General features: G+C 35.1%; 1 pseudogene; it reads left to right on the top strand.

Moving 5' to 3' along the window:
* Positions 1–7,600: 7,600 nt before the first annotated feature.
* The window catches only part of LOC139115597 (MFS-type transporter SLC18B1-like), a 42,497-nt pseudogene continuing 33,451 nt past the window's right edge, over positions 7,601–16,646 (top strand).

The raw sequence follows: 16,646 nt of genomic DNA, 5'->3' as shown, positions 1-16,646 counted from the left end.
TTAGAGTCTTTGCTGTTCAAAATTTTACTTCTGTGTTATTGTACGATGAGATGTGAAAATTTCATTCACTGTATGAACTTGATATAAATGGTTTTACATATATTGAGTTTAAGTGATTTGCGAAAAAAATGACTTTTCATCGTACATTTGTATACATGGTGACGCCATCTTTCTTCTCTAATATTTGATTGTTCTTATATGCCAGAATTCAAAAGTCCTTTGTAACTGTTAAGTCTCCAAAGTTGCTTTCTGGCCTGATCTTGTGTACAAGTACATGTATGTTTCACTGTCAGTTGAGTGTCCTATGACCCTAACTCTTCTAAACCTACATCGGAGTCAGAGCTATCATCGTCACTGCTGATATGCAATGACAGTGACACTGCCCGTAGGCAGTAGCAGGGCAGTAGCTGTATTAACTTTGTATTTTGACAATATTTTTGTTCAGTTTGCGTTCATGTTCTACTCCCTACAGCATGTTGAGCTGTCCAGTATTCAGCTTGCCATCACAGCCTACGTGTACCGTGCAATTGTATTTTTGACAAATAACTTTAGTCTGAACTCTAATTAAATTATTACCAATAACGGGCTTTGTTGACAAACTGAATATTGTGTTTTTCAGCATGCTGTAGAAAGACACCAAGAAACTGTATTTGATACATACTCCATAGAATATTGAAAAAAATTATCAACAGTTGCGGCTCCTGCCCCATTATAAGGTGAAGTTATTTTTACGAAAATTTACTGGCATTCATACATTTTTCGATTTTTTCGAGTCACAAAATACGACAAAACTGTTATAGAATTGTTTAATTATAACTAACATTAGAAGCATTGGACGACATCAAAATGTTTGGAGCCAAAATATTTTCAGATCCCCCTCTGGGTAGAGCAAAACTATCAAGTCTTTCCCCCGACTACCTCCAGAATTTTGGAATCCCCCTGAATTCCTCCAGTCCCCTCTCACCATTTTAGAATGCGGCCTAAGGTCTATATTGAAATGATTTTACAGTTTGCTCTGTACAAACATACATTTATGTAAACACAAAAAATGTCGAACCACACTCTATCTCGGTCGATAGTATCAAGCTGATTGTAAAAATTACATTTAGCTGTAATTCTGTGGTTACGCAAACTGCGCAAACACAAACATAGTCGACCACAGTTCCTACAAAAACCATGAGTCCGCAAACATGAATATGTCAATAGTCTGCAACCAATGAATATGTACGACAAAAATATATAGACACCTCTGTTCCACTTGCCCAAGAGGTGTCGATGTGCATCTTTCATGCTCCCATCTGTTGGACCATGATCAACCGTAGATAGCTGTCTATAGATCTACCTTTGCCATGTGTTGTCAGACTGTGGTTGCACCCTATGCTCTCTCACAGCCAACTCGTCCGCTACGCAGTTCTATCCTCAACCATATGGTGATTCACCCACAACGTTCTTTCTAATAAGCGAGGTTCACCGATAACACAATTTTCAAAAATAGGGTAGGTAGGTCACCAGGAATTCTTTCCAAAAATATTTTTATTGTATTTTTAAATATGCATTTTTCAGTGGTTCAGGGCGGCCAAACACTAGCTACAACATTTCTAGAAAAAAAGTATTGTACATATAAAAGCAAAATTCAAATGCCAAGTAACGAACGCGTGATTTTACGTTTCTTTTTTCTTTCATTCACTTGAATGAAACACTTTGAAAAAGATAAATTTATTCCAACAACGTGGCAAATACAACAAATCTACATAACTGTGAATGTGTCAAGATTGCAATGCAACTTGTCTGGAAAACAATCAGTCATTTTACTAAAAAAGACCGTCATATAAATGCATTCAGGATGCATCCTTCTCCTTCAAATCTTACACGGCTATTATTTTTACACTCTTATTTCATTCTTTCATTTTGTTTACATTGTTAATATATTATGTTTACATTTTTATGTCATTCTTTTATTTTGTTTGCATGTTTATTTTATGTTTACATTTTTTCGTTTCTCATTTTGTTTGTTTTTATTATATATTGTTTATTTTTTTATTTCGTTTTCTCCCTTTGTTTGCATTTTTACTTATTATTTTTACATTGTTTCATAAAAATGATGAAAAAAATGTAAAAAAAATGAAAGACTGACATAAAAGTGCTAACATAATGAAAAAAAATGCAAACAAAATCAAAAATGAAAACAATGTAAAAATGATGAAGTAAAAATGCAAATAAAATGAGAAAATGAGAAATTTTGTTGAATATGCCTTGTATGTATCCATGTCTTGATTTATCGAGTCACCTTTTGTAAAATTGTCTTTAGAGCACGGATATCGATAATGACAGATCGGTCTGCGTCACGGCGTGCATGTATGGACGGTAACATTGCAGGAAAACGTTCCGGTTGATGACGTACAACGGGGGTAATAGGATTTCTTATCTGTGCTGGTGTACGTCACACAAGTGGAGATACGGGCCAGTTCATGTGATATATATATATATATATATATATATATATATATATATATATATATATATTCAGAAGTAGTCAAATTTAAAGGTATACAGTCACCTGTAATCTGAATATGCCCATATATGGTCAAAGGGGCGTTCCTTGGTATCCAAATGCCCATGTGAGGGCGCTGTTTTTAAAAAGCGGTCACCCGCTTAAAATCTGTGATTGGTTAGATTTTCTCTTTCCATGGTAACTGTAGCAAAATTGGAACAGGTGCCAGTATACCTTTAATTTCACTCGGGCGGAAATACGTACAGCAATGGTGTATAGTAACGTCATGCAAATGCAAAGAGTGGATCATTATGTGTTCTCTAAGATGGTATCAGATAAATTATCAAGATATGACATCAGCAGGATTAGTTTATAACGATTATCGTGTAGCAAAGAATGTACATCATCAAAAGACTCCATAAATGTTAATCAGTTATTTACCAAGGCGACTGTTTCGGGGATTTGAATATAATACTCCAGTAAACTGCCTTGGCTCCCCAAGCAGTACTGATTAGATACCACCACACCTTAAGTTATTCGGAGTCTGATGTTATGTATGATGTCTTTAGGCGTTGAATTGAATTTGTCAAAAAGTAGAGGATATCTCGACATAGCTTTATGAAACTGTCTGATGACTTTATGTTGTTCTCCTCCTTCATATAGCATTATGTTGTACAGGCTGGAAACCTTCGGAAGAAAGTCTTCTATTAGAAGTGTTGCACGAGTAATGCGGAGATATTCTGACAATACAGTGCCATAAAAGATGTATGAAAGGATGTTTCTTTCGCGATCTGGCATTCTTACTATGAAAAACTTGAAATCGTCGCGCTTGTAAAAGAGTTAATAGACAAATATTCCATCGACTATGGATATGTCAAATTCAAGAAATGTTTCATGTTGCCCAGTATACTCACATTTCAACTTGAGCTCTGCAGGAAAAATTTGCTCATACGATCTACAAATCTCTCCACCATCAATTAGGAGACATATGTCATCGATGAATTGTGCGCATCCATGAAATTTCCGAGCACGAGCTATATCGGTATGAATGAGTTTTGACATGAATGTGTGTATGTATATATATATATATATATATATATATATATAATATATATATATATATATATATATATATATATATATATATATATATATATATATATATATATATATATATATAAACAAAGCAGGTCAAGACACACCAACTCAGGACACCAAGCTCTTCATTTATAAAATTTATTACACCGACGTTTCGTGGGAGTAATCCCACTTTATCAAGGTTAAAACAATCTGAAATAAAATAACAACGACAAACTTAAAGTAGATACACATGCTAAAATAGATTTAATCACACAGAGACTGGAAAACGTGTAAAAGTTAAAAATAAAAATTGGCGCCAACTTACAAAATAAGGCGAGCAGAAAACTGCCCCGCTTTCCTTCGAACCCAGAAGTCGAATGGTCAAAGTGTGGGTTTTTTTTAAAACAACGTCAAGGCTTATTTATACTTGAAAGAACATTTGCATATTAAAGTGTAGGAAAGGTGGCAGTGCACACCACACAGAAATGACATACTAAAAATATCCGACTCTAAAAATACAGCTCAAACAGGTGAAACTTAGAAACGTGGACAATAACGTCCATCCAAGGACACTTGCATAACAACTGAAATTCAACAATACATCGAACTAGAACAGTTACAAAGAAAAGTAAAAATGAATACAGCTGAAAGAGTGATGCCTACTAAAAATCGTCAAAATGAAATGAAGAAAGAGCTGTTAAATCTGCTTACACATCTAGAATTTTTGTGGTGTCTCTCTGTTCAAACCCTGAGGATACATTGTGTTGAGTTGAAATATCCACTTGGACTTTGTGAAATCTCTGGAAAATTTGTCATCTGTGTGTACTATTTCGAGAATTACAACTTTCATATTTTTGACGGAGTGGTTAGATGAATTAAAATGTTGGCTCACGAACATTGCAGGGTTATTAGGGTCAGACTTATTAGATTTAATCATACTCCTGTGTCAAGCCATTCTATATCTAATTTTATTCTTGGTTTGTCCAGTATATTGACACATGAATCTATAAAAGTATATAACATTCTCAGTGTTACAATTATAATTCCCTTTTATTTGAAATATTTTTCCATTATATATATATATATATATATATATATATATATATATATATATATATATATATATATATATATATATATATATATACGTGTGTGTGTGGGGGGGTCTGTGTGTCTCACACTGTGACTGATCGACATGCGACACTATGTATATATATATATATATATATATATATATATATATATATATATATATATATATATATATATATATATATATATATATTTATATATATATATATATATTTCGCGTTCGTTCGGTGATATTGCCTCAATCAATGCTCTACTGACTGTTAACATCGCTTCCATGGGAACGGAATCCATGGTAGCAATAGGCTGTAAGGCCAAGTTTAATACTTTTGACATTCATTAATGTACATCACGTACCAAAAGGCCTTTCATTGATAAAGCACAATAATATAAGAACAGTCATCACTGGAAATCTATCACATTTTACCGCTTTTTTGTGATTTTAAAGTTTGCTGATATCAGCATGTCCTTATAAGTACATCAATTACTTACCATGCATTGCATGCAGCTTAGCATTGTCATGTCAGAGCTCGTAAAGTGTCTTGTAAACCATATGCAACACCCAACTTATTCTCAGACAAGTTGACAGTGAAAAATTTTAGGTCTTGCCAGCTTTACGCTTAAATGTGATTAATAATATCGTGAGAACAGAATTAGTTTAAACCCTTTATTTCTTGCTCATCGTTTATATTGTCTTGCCTCTCTACAGATGTAACGACTCCCAAAACGAGCGCCGAGAACAAAGCAAAGTGAGAGAAACTATTCAATCCTGCTTTGTTACTTTATACACCATATTGCTGTAATGCTCGATACAACAAAGTTTATTCACATTTAAATCCTTTCCTGTTAAGCGTACCCTATAAGATTTTGGAATTTTTAAACTTGTGACTATCGTTGTATTTTTTCAGACGCACAAAATATACTATGTAATCGTTTGATATGAACAAAAGCTTCAAAAATTCAAAACATCCTTGTAGTGACAGACTAGTCAATGGGTGATGATGATAGTAACGATCTACGTATCTTGATAAAATACATGAAATGTATCCGTGTACTAATTTAAATTGTTCGCTTTAAAAGTGTGCCATAAACCCTCCCTTAAAGTGGAATGGCCCAACAGTGGAATAATATCAAGAAAAGATCGGTTGTCACCACTCCTTAGCAACCAACTTTTTATGAGTACAGCGATGAGCAAGCAAGGTCGATTTCAGCTGATTTCGTTGCTAATTTCGGAACGTCCGTAGGAAAACAGTCATAACGAAAGCATGCATGTATGATAAAGGGGTTATTACTCGAAGTCGTGTTCTCGTGATGTGTCCGTATTTTGACGAGTTGCGTGTAATAACCCCTCAGTATATCCGCTTCTTCCTATATTGCGCTTACGCCATAAAATCACCCCACTTATTTTTTTTTTGAATACTGAAAATTACACCGATATTGGCACATTGTTCTCCTTATGTTTTTTTTTTGGGGGGGGGGCGCTAAACTGACGCTCTGTTTGTTGCTGCAAACATGCAAATCACTGATTCAAGCTATAAGCTTAGTGGTTCGAACGAATATTCTGAAAGATGTCTCATCAGTTTTAGTAGTATTTACGAACTCGTCAATTTTGCTAACATATTAGTTCATCAAAAACCAACAAGTCATTCCAAGACAGTCAATTTTGCTAAAATATTAGTTCATCAAATACCAATGAGTCATTCCAAGACAGTCAATTTTGCTAAAATATTAGTTCATCAAATACCAACGAGTCATTCCAAAACAGTCAATTTTGCTGAATATTAGTTCATCAAATAGGAACAAGTCATTCCAAGATAGTCAATTTTGCTAAATATTAGATCATCAAATATCAACCTGTCATTCCAAGACAGTCATTTTGCTAAAACATTTGTTCATCAAATACCAACGAGTCATTCCAACACAGTCAATTTTACTATATATTAGATCATCAAATACGAACGAGTCATTCCAAGACAGTTAATTTTGCTCAAATATTAGTTCATCAAATACGAACGAGTCATTCCAAGACAGTCAATTTTGCTAAATGTTAGTTCATCAAATACCAACGAGTCATTCCAAGGCAGTCAATTTTGCTAAAATATTAGTTCATCAAATACCAACGAGTCATTCCAAGACAGTCAATTTTGCTCAAATATTAGTTCATCAAATACTAACGAGTCATTCCTAGACAGTCAATTTTGCTCAAATATTAGTTCATCAAAAACCAACGAGTCATTCCAAGACAGTCAATTTTGCTCAAATATTAGTTCATCAAATACCAATGAGTCATTCCAAGACAGTCAATTTTGCTAAATATTTGTTCATCAAATACCAACGAGTCATTCCAAGACAGTCAATTTTGCTAAATATTTGTTCATCAAATACCAACGAGTCATTCCAAGACAGTCTTCTTTGTTGTCACTTCAGAACGATCGTGATACAAAAAAGAACATCATCACTGGTAAAGCAGACATGAAAATTTCGTGTTTCCGAGATGAAAACGTCAATTCAGCAAATGTAAAAGAAGTTGCGATTCTGTTATTCAATTATTTTCAATTCTCCTGGCTTGATGACTACCTTGGAAAGAAGTTAAAATAATTATTTATAATGCGATACTAAAATACTTTTGTCCTTCTGATATATGGGTACTTATTTGCGTTCGTGCACTTACTTAATTGGAACGACATTAGAGCAACATTGCTTTTCACTTACATTCGCTGTCCTCAAACGGAGGACAAATCGGCAAGCTGGTGCAACGTGTCAGTTGAGGGCGCTGTATAACAAGCGATCTTCAGTGAATGATCTCTCATTGTCGGAACGTGTTTACATGACATCCTCGATGATTGTACAATCCTAGGGAACAAATAGTGGATAATGTGTACACCCAGGTAACCATGAGACGGTTGTAGCGCGTGCACATCCATTTAGGCTGCGATGAACGTCTTTGGTCGACGTAATTTTGACAGGTAAATGGCAATATCGAAAAAAAGACGCCGTGTGCTGCCTCCAAGGTTGTCACTCACACCAGAATATCGAGAGTGAGACCGTTGCAACACAAAAGCAACTGATTTCTTTGGATGGGCCAAGGTTGCTTTTTTTGTAAGCAACTGTGGCCGCGATATAATTTGTAGGTAAGTCCACTGCCCTTTCTCAGCGCCTGTGCTCGGCACTGTGGGTACAGAACTCAGTCCAGACACGTTGATCGCTACACAAGCCCTCTGCACATACATCAGCTCACATGTGTGAACATGTGAGCCATTGTCGTACCTAGGTCTATCTGCCTGTCTGACATTGAGCACGGCTTCTGAAGGACAGCGCATATAATTAAAAGAAAATATAATGCGTACGTAGAAACTGCTTTGAAATGACAGAAATTATTTTAAATGGGTATGGCTTACATAGTTGTAGCTAATTTTTATGCGTTATGATTTCAGAAAAATGGGCATAAGTCAAGAAAAGCTGAATGCTAATAACAACTTTGAAATAACTACCAATGTTGATCATACAACATGTTACAACAGTGAAAGACGTTAAGAGATGAAAAGAAACTTGTATTGCAAATGTGCATATTTGATGAACTTCCGCAGTTAGGGTTTAAATGAAGATAGCCTGCAAGGAGCGGAATAAAATCTGGGCCATGTTTTGTAATGATAAGAACTGATTGGTTGTTTTTATTGGGGGGGAGGGGGAGCTTGCATAATGAACGGTAATTTGCACAATTAAGTGTCGAGAAGTCAGATATTCTCAGAAGGACATTCATATCTAATGGATCTTGTTATTGATATTGACCATAAAAAACATATGGCAGTTCTCATGGTCATTTAGCAGGTCAAGGATATCGCTCATTTGTATATTTTGCGAACCAATACGATAAGGGATATATATATATATATATATATATATATATATATATATATATATATATATATATATATATATATATATATATATATATATATATATATATATATATATATATATATATATATATATACCCCTGTTTGGCTTTGCATCATTCCTTTGATTGATCCTCATTACCATTAACCAATTCCTAAGTTGGTGACTTGTGTGCAAAGCCCTGTAGAATCCTGCGGGATCCTTAGGTTGAAAGGTTAGGTGATGAGTTTAGCCGCCTTACTCACCATTAACGCACAACGAATGAAAAGTCCCATCTAAGAGTCAGGACCGCCCACATTGAGCCGACTGATCCATTAGCTCAGTTGGTAGAGCATCCGTAATGTATACGGGGGGTGTGGTTTCGAGTCCCGCATGGGTCACTTTTCATTCACCACTGATTTATATATATATATATATATATATATATATATATATATATATATATATATATATATATATATATATATATATATATATATATATATATATATATATATATATACACATAAATTTATACATATATGTATACACATTTAGAAGGGATATGTCATTCAATTGCTTGTTTGCATATTTGATGATATTTTCAATTAAAGGTATGTATCAACGGTGACTACACCCATTTTGATGAAAAGTGGTACAGACATTGCTCATAACAAGAAATGAGTGAAATGAAAGACATTTTGTCTAAAGTAATATATATATATATATATATATATATATATATATATATATATATATATATATATATATATATATATATATATATATATATATATATATATGTTTTGTGTATGTATATAATTAACTATATAAATATTTCAAAATAATCCAAAAAGGTGATAATATCGTTTGATTTCCTCTTGCAATCCTTTTATTAGGAGTCAGTTCATTTCATTCACCAAGAGCTTGTCACCATGGCAACAAATTATGTGACTGAAGTAGATCAAACCGGCAACATCCAAAATAATGTCAAATCAGAGGATACAGCAAAGAGTAGCCGTTTTACAAGAAGACAGAAGCTGACGTTGTTGAGCATCTCCCTTGCCAATCTTGCGGACTATATCAGTGTTAGTATTCTTGCACCGTTTTTTCCTTCTGAGGTAAGACATTCCTTTCTTGTTCACACCCTCTCAAAGATAAGGTAACCCTTCATTAGTCAAATTCGTTAGTCTGTTTGTGGATAACGACAAGATTGTCATTAATAATATTAATAATAATATTAGTTCATTTTTGGACAATTTACTTCATTCGTCGATGACTAAGACGCACATTGGTGTCAATGCGCTTTGTTTACCTGCTAATGCTTTGCATTTTAATATATATGGAAGTGGAAAATATGAAAATACTTGTATTATCAATCGTTACACCTATTGCCCGTTTTGCTCTTGACAGTGATTGGGATATTCATATTGCTGTCTGACGTCAACAAATTCCTGAAATATTCGCAGAGATATAACATTTTAAGTAATTTTGGGGAGATGACCAAATGTTACCATAAACCATTTGCGAGTGACTTGAAGGGTCATTACAAGCAACCCAAATGCATGAGGCAACACTTGTTCGGCTTTATATGCAAATGTATCATCATTTTGCATAAACAAGACTACGTATTATGGTATGAATGTCTGCACCCTCTATGTATTTAGCACTTAATATATTTCTGTGATGTGATCGAAAGTAATGTCATTTCGTTGTGTTTTGGCAACGTTACGACGCTGAACAGCCAACTCTATGACATTTAAGGCCAAACAAAGAAATCTATGAGTTTCTGGTAACCCGACCTACCCAAGGAATAACCCACCAACCATAGACTTTTTTTTCGCATTTTCAAGAAATTTCGAGTAAAGTTTCGAAATGTTTCCGTATTTTACGGATCTCAGCCAACAAAACTAACCTTTTTTAAAGTAACTATAATCGACCACGATCTAGCGAAATGTTTTAATATACGGTTTATTATTACTTGCTATAATATCCAGGATTCAAGTTGAGCCCTTTTAACGTAGCTGTTGATGACTTTTTAATACCATAAAATTCTGCTAAAAATCTGCTTTCGTTAACTACTGTGACTCTTACTCCCTGGGACCGTGCCCATTTGTCATATCACGTTCACAAATGGACTTTCAACAAAGTGTTTGAACTAAAAAATGTATTAAATAATCTGCACACCATAAATTTTCGATTTTGATATATTTTCACACAGGCCAACAGGATGGGTGCCTCTGATACAATAGTGGGTCTGGTTTTTGGATGTTTTGCCCTCATCATGTTTGTGACATCGCCAATATTTGGTAAACTTGTGAGTATTTGCACACATGTACACTTCCATCATATAATCATCTCTCATATATGTACACATCATATATAAATATAGATGATTGTGTTCGATATAATTTGTTAATGTCAGAGTCCTGCGATGGCTTATTGTAATTAAATATTTTCCTGAAATGGTTTTAGGTGTACACATATAACGCAATCGGAGCAGACTGGTTCTAGTAAAGTGAAGGAACAGTTTAAATTATGTAACTTTCTTTTTGTGCAGTATACTGTGTATGTGTTTAACCCGGAACTCGATGAGACAAATGTACAAACAAAACCACGACCATCAACAGAAATGCGTATATTTCAATACGCGTTTGTACACAAGGGTTTGTTTGTACCACGATCACGTGATTTCTTGGACACATCGCGTCCTTTTTCTTTCTTAGCATGAAAACAATGGAACGCGCTTTGCCACGCTCGTCCTCTGTAACTTGGCTTTATCGGCTGTGAGAGTAATCTTGAATTTCATTGAAATACATCCCTACATGAGTTGCTATCAGAGTTCCTTGCAAAATAAACCAGCGATGATATCGCAAATTTTACAGTCCCAACGTAAAATGTGAAGTATGAAATATTACATTTGTATAGTTAAAAAGAGCCCTTATGAACATTCAACAAAATTACGCAAAGTAAAATTATTTCTTGTTTGACATTGATATAATTTTAATTAGAGGTGTGGGGCTCCGCAAATAGGCTGGTGACATCATAATTGCATTCGAGAGATATGAAGTTCAACATTTCTGCCATAAAATACGGAAATTAAAGAAGTAGTATCGTTGACAAAATATTTTTATTTACATACAACCATCAATACAAATATCAATTGTCAGCAGAGGATCTTTATTGTGATAATTCAAACTTTCAGGACAGTATTTCTTGAAAACTTTCCAAAGTCAAACTTTGACATATCATTGAACGTGACCAAAATACAAGCATAATGTTTGTAACCACGAGAAAAGTATTTAAAATAGATACATACATAAGATGTAAAGTTTCTGTCTTCTTTACGTGAAGAGTGAATTCATTTCAACTCCCGCCAACAAAAATAATCTCATAAGTGTGTACAGTATCTTATTTTTGTTGCAAACTCAGTGTCTCGATCACTCACAAGGAATCAGTTACTCTTTTGGCAAATGGAAAATGCATGAAATTAACCTATGTGTATCGGAGTATCATAAAAGTAATTCTCAACCGCAAATGTGAGTGCAACGTTTGAGTTTTCATCGTATCTAAGTATAGTTAATTGCACGAGTAGGTGTGCTGTTACAGTTGTAATCACCACACTTATGGTCAGGAACTTATAAACATCACTAGGCCGAAGGCCGAGTGATGTTTACAAGTTCCTGACCATAAGTGTGGTGATTACAACTGTAACAGCTCACCTACGAGGTGCGATTAACGACTTATACCACGAAAAACAGGCCAATCTTCTCTAAAATTTGAAAATTACTGTCAATAAATCGTCTACTTTTCATTTGAATACCACAATGGAATGGAGTGACCCATTGTACGTCGAAGGGTTCACAGAGGTCATTATGCACCTGGCATGCGAGTTTGGGAGAATGACCTATCACAGACAAGTAGGACAAGGGCTCTGGTCAACTGCAAATCTGCATTTGAATAAGGGCTACAGAGTGGTATAATGCACCTGTGTAGAAGGAAACTGTTTTAGTCTGATTGGTTAAATAAAATGGCTTGCCTTACTCTGTCGTATTGGCTATTGGCTAGCGAGAAGGAATTCAATCTGTAGATGCATGTGATTGCCTCGTGGATGCATCAGGCTTACAATACCATTTTCGTGTTTTTGACTGGTCAAGATGGACCTTGTCAACTTGTCTGATCTGATGACCCAAGAGACTTCCTAGAGTTCCATGAACGGCCATGTAAAAACAACCAAAGTGGATTTTACACGGGCAAACTGCCCTATAAGAGCAGCCGCTACTACGGAGCGCATAAAATCCACGATGTGTACTTCATATCAACTTATAAAAAAGTACTTGGCGATGATAACACCGGACGGGATTGTACTATCGATGACCCTTGCCAAGGGATAATCAAGTTCTCCTGCCAGAAAATATACGTCTTTACACAAAGCAACTGTGCAAGATGGCTCGGCCAGACTGCCAGCACACTGGATATTCTGGCAAGGTAATTTATTCTTTTACTAAAATATTTATACACAAAACGAATTCTGTAAAGTTATAAAATTAAATTCATTGACCAAAACAATTTGTTGTGTGTGCGGCAGTATCACAGAATTTCTTTCGACTATTCCACAAACGTTACAAAAAGGCTATACTTATTTCCATGCTATTTGTCACATATGTCTTGTGTTTGATAATTTCAGGTGAATGCGGCAACATCTCTGTACCATCAGGGATTCGATGAGCAGCTTATCAAAGAACAAACAGGTCACAGATCAGATGACGGTTTACGCGCCTCAAATGTATGTCTACTGCACAACAAAAGCATGTGTCGAATATATTACTACCACCTCCATCTAGTGTAAAATCAGAGGAATCTGTAAGTAAACCAGTTTCTCAAGTTACGACAAAACAATGTAACAAAATAGACAAGATTGGTCCAACCCAAGAAGACGCCGAATCTAAAAATGGACATTCTTCATCAACAAATTATGTTGCTTACATTGAGCATGGTCCAAAGAAAGTTAAAATTGAATTATAAAATGTGATGCTACAACATATAAGTTGAACAAATTGTCTTCATTTTGTTTTTGAATGTGTGTGAATGCTTTAGACATCTCGACTTGACATATTGTTCTCATGCAAATTAGTAATCAGTCATACTTTTTCATATTTAAATAAGTAATCACTACACTTTTATTGATATGATAATGATTTTCATTCATTAAAGTGTGGTGATTACTTATTTACATATGAATAAAAGTATGACTGATTACTTATTTTGCATAAGAACAATAGGTGTCAGTCGTGTTTTCAGGGATAAATGGATGGCAAGAACAATAGGTCACATGACCTGGAGTGGTATAAGGATAATGATAGATAGCTTATGGGGAAAACCCTAAAATTACCATGAAACGTATGTCAAAAATTATTTTAAATTTCAATATTATAGTATATGGGGGAAGCAAGCATTTTGTTTCTGCTACACGGTGCTAAGCAAAAATCAAGTATGGTAACGCGTCCGGCTGTTTTTGGTGCAAGGAAAGACTTGTCTCTACATTAAAACGCTTTTTTGGCAGGTATCACGAGCTGGTAGATAAGTATGATGTCTCTCTTTGACAAATGATCGATGATGGCATCACTGGCATTGGGCCTTAGTTGGTGATCACCACCAGTTTGACTTACAGATTGATATATGGCGTGTGCCACATGTGGGGCAGGATTCGCTTACTATTTTCGAAACACCTAACATCACTTCTTGGTCTTTTGACCTGAGGTCCATATATCTTTCTTTCACGGATTTGGCTTTGTTGTGTGTACCGGTACTTTGCTGTCAGTTCTGTGCTGTTTTGTGGCTGTGTATTTACGAATTTTGACCTATTATAATTGGATCCTGGATTGGTATGATTATACTTATTTTACGAGGATTAGGGTCAAATAAGCATGTAAAAAGCGATGGCTTGTTTTTGTTGATACACTACTCTAATAATTAACATGTCAGTCTTCATACAGAACACAATATTTATGTCTGTTTTCAGCTCCCACGACTCGGTGCCAAGCTTCTATTTTTGTCAGGATCTTTTATATATGGAGTAAGTGTAATAATATTTGGGTAAGTGTTGAACATCATTCTTAATTATCTCAAACATTAATTACTCTTGCAAACATAAATTTCAGCTCATTGCAACTTCCCAGCAAAAGATAGATGTAAACAAATAAACCAGACACATCCAGATTAATATTTAAATATTTAACTGTCTTTGTCAAAAAATGAAGTATTGAAGATTGTTTCCTTGATTATTTATGATTTCAAGAAAGATATATGTTAGGGTATAAAATAGCAAATTAGGCTGCAATGTCCATGACCTATTAATGTTGTAATTACAGATTCTTCAGCTAAATCACCTTTATGTGCATAAAGAGCTTTTACAAAAGCATTTCGATGTAATTTGGTTTAGTTTAGCGACCATGGCAATAAGTGACATTATATCATACCAGTATATTGATGGTGCAAATACAGCGATCTGATTGGTCGAGACGCGAAAAGAACCGTGGTATATTGCCGATATACCACGGCTGGCATATGCGCGAGCTCCCAGCTTGAGCAGAAATCCGTTTGTGACGTTCCACACCAGAATTTCAATATACCGTTATGATATAATAGCAATAAATCACACCCAGGGACGGTATACCACTCGATTTTGACCAGTTCACTTCATATATGCACTCGCTATCGTTCGTGCATATATGTCGTGAAGTGGTCAAAATCTTGTGGTATACTATCGCTGGGTGTGCTTTATTGCTTAAATAACCTCTAAATAATACAGTAGTCTTTATTCTTTTATTCCTGTAGATTTCTTGACAGGGCCCATCGAGGGACTGAATTTATTGTGTTTTGTTTCATAGTTCGTTCAGTTCAGGCTGTAGGAGCAGCTGCGTCAACCACTGCAGCGTTTGCTATTATCGCCCAGACATTCCCAGAAAATGTATCCACGACACTGGTAAGTCTGAAATTTGTTGAAAACATAAGTACATATGGTTCTTACAGGATCGCCTGCTTCTTTTCATTTCTAGAACCACAGCTGATCAATTATTTTATTGTCTGCATAAGATTTTACCAGCTTCTGAATCACAAAATTATCAGAAAAGGCATTAAGTTACAACATTTTACCAGAGCACAGATCAACAAGAAAAATAAACTAAAATTATTCCATAACAGAAAATCGGCACAATGGTCAACAGAGGAATGCGATAAAGATTAGCATGGTATCCCGAGGGTTGCATTTTTATCAGAGTAGGCAAAATATTCGTAATCTCCACTAAACCAACTGTTTTTACTTTCCAATCTTGCTAGTTTTGACGAGAGTAGCATTAACGAAAAAAATTAAAAAAAACTTGCTCGCCAGACATTGTTTTCCATATTTAAGCAACTTACCTGTGGCGATGTAGATGTCAGTTCCTAATTCATCACCAATTAACCGTTCTGTTTTTTATACCAGGGATAACCTGTTTTCGAAAATTTGAGAACAAGTGAGCTCGAATCTAGTAGCAATTATTACCTACACCTTGGTAAGCTAATGACCTAGCTACAAGTTAGGTTTTTATGGCCAACTATCGGTTTTCTTTTCAGGGAATACTCGAAATTTTCAGTGGTTTAGCTTTTTCGATTGGACCCCCTCTTGGCGGCTTTCTGTACCAGGTAAGTGGGATGTTATATTCATAGCTCTTACATATCGTCCATATAAATATCACAAACTTTTCGCATGAACGATATTCAATATTAACCTGTGTTTGCTTTTTTTCTTTACTGCAGGTTGGGGGATACAGTTTACCTTTCGTCGCCTTAGGAGCATGTTCAGTGTTGATAGTTATCGTCAATTATTTTGTTCTACCAAAACAAGGGGGTGAGTGACATTCACGTCTGATTGGTTGAAATAGTCAGCCCCTCAACAGTAAAATAGTTCAAATTTTCTCATGCTGTGCTCAAGGAAACTGTAAAGTATCGTCTTTTACACTAAGAAACAAACAAATCTTAAATGCAAACCTTTTGGACTGGAGAGCAAGTTACCTCGTAGTCATCAATATGTGACATTAAAATGATCGGTATTCAGTGTTGTAACCCAGTG

The sequence above is a fragment of the Ptychodera flava genome, chromosome 17 (genome assembly GCF_041260155.1).
Source record: "Ptychodera flava strain L36383 chromosome 17, AS_Pfla_20210202, whole genome shotgun sequence".
In the NCBI taxonomy this organism is placed as follows: domain Eukaryota; kingdom Metazoa; phylum Hemichordata; class Enteropneusta; family Ptychoderidae; genus Ptychodera; species Ptychodera flava.
This window is presented reverse-complemented; position numbering and strand designations above follow the sequence as displayed.